This window comes from Manacus vitellinus, unplaced genomic scaffold, assembly GCF_001715985.3.
Source record: "Manacus vitellinus isolate BGI_N305 unplaced genomic scaffold, ASM171598v3 scaffold_31_pilon, whole genome shotgun sequence".
NCBI classification, from domain to species: domain Eukaryota; kingdom Metazoa; phylum Chordata; class Aves; order Passeriformes; family Pipridae; genus Manacus; species Manacus vitellinus.
Window position 1 is genome coordinate 9,234,840 of NW_021940379.1, and position 4,740 is coordinate 9,239,579.

General features: G+C 43.1%; 1 protein-coding gene and 1 long non-coding RNA gene across 3 annotated transcripts in view; both read left to right on the forward strand.

The window, feature by feature from the left end:
- Positions 1-27: 27 nt before the first annotated feature.
- Positions 28-3,313, forward strand: LOC108640347. The gene is made up of 3 exons (XR_001921115.2): positions 28-347; positions 1,166-1,299; positions 3,098-3,313. It is a non-coding gene; the product is annotated as an uncharacterized LOC108640347 (long non-coding RNA).
- A 230-nt stretch (positions 3,314-3,543) lies between these two features.
- The window catches only part of YDJC (YdjC chitooligosaccharide deacetylase homolog), a 16,456-nt gene continuing 15,259 nt past the window's right edge, over positions 3,544-4,740 (forward strand). The window contains exon 1 of one of the 2 annotated variants that reach the window (XM_018076339.2): positions 3,544-3,578. The gene's annotated coding sequence lies outside the window, so the exon portion shown is untranslated. Of the gene's footprint in view, positions 3,579-3,727; positions 3,747-4,740 lie in introns of those variants that run through there. The other variant, XM_018076338.1, reaches the window with a different exon arrangement.

A 4,740-nucleotide genomic window follows, 5' to 3' on the forward strand; every position in this document is an offset into this window, starting at 1 on the left:
AAGGAGAACCGCGGGCGCTGCTCCGTTAGAGTCAGTCCCCCGGGACGGGCGGCCCGGAGCGGTGTCACCGCCGAGGCAGCGCTGACACGGCTGTGCTGATCTCACTGTGAGTTTGCCCTTGCCGAGAATGTCGGACGAGACGTCAGGTCTGTTGCTGCTGTCCACTCTAGGCTGTATGAAAAACTATAGCCAGGTCACACTGACTGGTTGTTCAAAGGCCTTGCGGGAAAACGTGCTGTAAGGAGGATTGTCCAATTAGCATCAGAGCCAGGAGAAGAAAAAAGGTCCTCACAGCGAGAGCACTGTCAGGCACAAAGCTGCTCGGGGGGTCACCAGCCCAAGTACAGGTAATGGTTTAGATACAGCCTCGGGCAGCCAGAGGTGGCACTAAGAGGTCAATCAGCCTGTGCTGCTGCGTTCAAGCCACTTTTAGCTCAGAGCTGGTAGGTGGCACATTTAGGACTGCTCCTCCCTGCAGTTCCTGCTCTTAAAGTTGAGTAAATATCTACCCATTTGGGGGATTTGCAGAGAAAAGTAAGATAGTGTTGAAGAACAAAGTGTTTGTGAATTGACTTGCGTGATAATACATCACTGATCCAGTAATTCCTGGATTGTATTTGAGCTTCTGATGATAGGGCATAAACACTACACAAAGAAGAACTAATATTGGTTGCTGTAACAGTAAGTTGTAGCAATAACATCTTTGCTTTTGGATCCTGAAGTTCACTTTCTGTGCTTCGGTCTCTTGTGGAGTTCTATCAAAGAGATTACTAAACTCTATTCTTTAGAAAAAACACCTGCATAAATCAACATCCACACTGTCATTCATTGCATAGTTTTGCAAACTGAATACCCCCACCCCCCAAAAAAAAATCTGAATAGGAAGCAGCCATGGACAAAGGACACATGAACTTCTACACAGTTTGTTAACTTTTGCCTCTGAACCTGCTCATTGGATTGACCCATGTATCACATCAGAGCCTGCTGCGAGTCCTGAGTAACACTCTGAGGAATACAAAGTAATTTGACAGAGCAAAAGATTTGGATCTTCTTAGTGGCAAGGAAACGGGAAGATGGGCACCTGCCTTGGGACTTAAGTCTTGGTAACAGTGGTATTATGTGCCTGCAACAGCAAAGAATTGAAACGCTGCACTTTCTATTGCAGGATGATTTAGAAAGCATATTAGTGTTGCTGGCTAGTGCAAACGTCATAAGATGCTCAGCTGACTCTCTCCCTCTTCCACCAGTCTTGGAGCTGCATGGCTTTCTCCAACCCATGTGATACCACTCAATTGAATGGTTAGTTTTCTTTATGCTGGCTTTGGACCATTTTTTTAGCTATACCTACATCTAAGAAAAATCTCTGACTTAAATGCCAGGTCTGCTTTAAAACAAGCCCTAGTACTAAACTCTGTCACATGCACATGTGTGTACACACACACAGACACACACTGTGCTTTTCTCAGGACTGAAAAATTTCCTGGTGCTGGAAGTATAAAGGTTTACTCGCAGAAAAGCAAAAGATCCCCTATTGATAGTCAAATACCATATTTTTATGTCATTCTAAGTGGCCTTGCTGTTCCAAGACAACAGCTGGCATTTGCTGCTGTTGTTTTAAGTGGGGCAAACCCAGATGTCTGTGGTTGCCATTTTAGCCATGGAAAATCAATCATATGGGGCTTTAGCTGGCACCTGTCTGTCTTTCTGGGAGGTCACTCAGTCTCAGTGCATTTAGTGCCATTTACATGGTGCTCCCTACAACGCTTTTCAGTCCTACTTTAGAAACATAATTGGGTTAGAATGGTTGCCAACAAAGAACCCATCAATGCCAAACACAGCAACTAACAACCACCCATTGTGACAGGGCCCACTATTGTTTCCAGTAGATTGTTGTAAGATACAGGTAAAATTGCCTCAGAAATTATGTGACTGCACACTGGTTATGGAAATATCAGCATTTTTTATAGGAATCTCATTATGAACAAAATAATTCAACAGTACTGTAAAAGGGGAGAATGTAAAATGTAACTAGAAAACTTTCTGCCTTCAGTCACTTAACTCTGCATTCCTTATGCACATTTGATTTTCAAGGATTTAAAAAATGCCTGCCATTTCTACCTAGGTGCAGCTGTAGGTATAACACAGCCCTCCCTGAAAAACAGGATTTGGTACTGCCAAATGCTTTTAGCATACAGGAATGAAAAATCTGTGTCGCAAGAAAATTTCAGAGTAGGCTGCCCCAATGCAACAGATTATAGAAAAAAGGGTTTCCTTTTTATATTGGCCTTTGGTAAAGATGCTTTAAACTTTCCGTTTGCTTTGCATGACAAAAACAGTGACTGACAACTAAGATAGCAGAGCTGGCAGCTCCTGGGCTTGATCTACACCCCAAAAAGCACGGATGCATCTATTGGTATAGAGAGCCTTTGATTTACAGAAAACATTGCAGTAACACCTGGATTCTTTCTCAGACTGACATGAACCTTAGGCAAAAAAGACAGGGCACAATTCTGAAGACATTAGTACTTGATACAAAGACAAATCCACACGAGCTCTTTCACTGATTTTTCTCTGCATCTGGTCCTTTCTCTGATATCAGTAAGGATGAACTGTACTGAACTCAAGGCAGTAACAGTAGAGAACCAGGTCTGTAAACATTCTGTGTTTTTTTCTGTCTCCTTCTTTCACCCTACACTGATGAATAGCTGTTCGTAAACCTCACTTCAGATCAAACATTCATCTCCACTGGAATACCTTACAACAGAGCTCTTTTAACTGTGACCCCTAAGCCTGATACAAATAGTGAACAGTAAATAAAAAAATTGCTTGCCAGAAATTTATAGAATTACAGTTCCTTATCACTCAGCCTAAGTTGTTTAAGGACTAGATATCCAAAATAACTTGTTCAGATTTTTGCATTCATTAGATATAAACATAATGTAAGAACAAGCAGAGTAAGTAAATAAACAGAAGATTTTTGATTAAAAAAAAAAAGAAAAAAGTATTAACATATACATTTATACATGTTTAAATTGAAGATTTTTTCATCTGGAGGAATAGAGTTGAGGATTTTTTAATCTCTGTCTTCTGTTTCTAGTCTTTGAGGTAGAGAAGATTTCCTTGGAAGTTCTGCAGAGTCCTGGCAATCTGTGTCCAGTAATGTTGTCCCCATCTCTCAACGAACCGGATTGGTGCTTCAAGAACATGGGATCTCCCCTCAGAACTCCAAAGAAATTAATGTGAATTTTACTTTGTCTCATTCAAACGCCTTTTACAGTTCACACTTTCAACAAGATTTCATGCAAGGAAAAAGCAAACCAAGTCCTACTATGCTACCATTGTAGTCCCAAATAAACTAATCTGCTACAGTCAAGGTAATAAGAAAAAGAAAACACATTCTTTATGTAAACAGACAGCTTGTTGGAAGTCGTAATTGTTGGGGAATGCTTTTGTAAAATACAGGAAACCTCTGAATTTGCTACTGAAAAACTCCAAGTTCAGGGAAAGAAATTCAAGCTTAAAAGCAGTGAAGCACTTGAGGAGAGAGAGCTGCTGCTGGCTTCTGTGACTAAGATGAGGTAAGGCTGTGTTTTGTTTAAGTTAGGCTGGAAGATGCAGCCTGTGCTTAGTACATGTCTTGGCTTATGCAGCTCCACTGGAAATGCTGGCCAATATTCCTGTCTTCATTGCAGAGGAGAGAACAGCCAGAGGAAGTCTGCCTTGCCTTCCAGCTCCAGGTTGAATTTGTAAGAGACTTTTTTCTGGACTATGTGGCAGTCAGCTGCAAGGGCTGTTTTGGCATTAGATGGGGTACATAGGCTGCAGAGGAAGTGCTGTGCTGGCATCTAAGGGGCAATGGCACAGGGGCAAGATTTGCTTGCTGGGGAGTGTTTGCTTCCAGTCACTGGAGGGACAGCTGGGTAAAGAGGAATGAAATCAGAAAAGAAAAGCCTCCAGGAACTGCATTAAATATTTAAGAAGGATGTTATCATTAATAGCATTAAACACATACTAAGGTTAAGAAGGCTGAGAAGCCAAGCTTTGTCTAAGATTCTTATGTAGTGCCTCTCACCTGTGCAGGGGCAGGATTATATATTCATGGCCTCGTTGGGATGGTCAGTTTTGCACTGAAGCCACCTCAGAGCACAAACTGAATTGCTTATCCCACCCACAGCTCCAGGCAGGTCCCACCTCAGGAGTGTCTTGTACAAGAGAGACATGGAGCTTCTGGAGGGGGCCAGTGGTGGGCAACAAAGATGATTAAGGGATTGAAATAATTCTCTTACAAGGAAAGGCTGAGATAGTTGGGCCTGTTCAGACTCAAGAACAGACAACTGAGAGGGATCCTCATCAATGTATGTGAGTATCTAACGGAGGATGCCAAAAAGATGGAACCAGGCTCTGCTCAGTGGTGCCAGTCAGTAGGATGAGGCAAAGGGCAGAAACTGATGCACAGGAAGTTCCACCTGAATACGAGGAAGAACTTCTTTACTGTGTGAATGATCACACACTGGAACAGGTTGGCCTGAGAGGGTGTGAAGTCTTCCTCTCTGGAGATACTCAAGAACCATCTGGATGCAATCGTGTGCCATGTGCTCTGGGATGACCCTGCTTAAGTGGGGAGGTTGGACCAGATGACCCACTCTGGTCCCTTCCAACCTGACGCATTCTGTGGGGAGAGACGTCCGATCCCTGCGCTTCCAAGAGAGCCGGAGGCACAGAGAGCGGCACGGGGCCAAC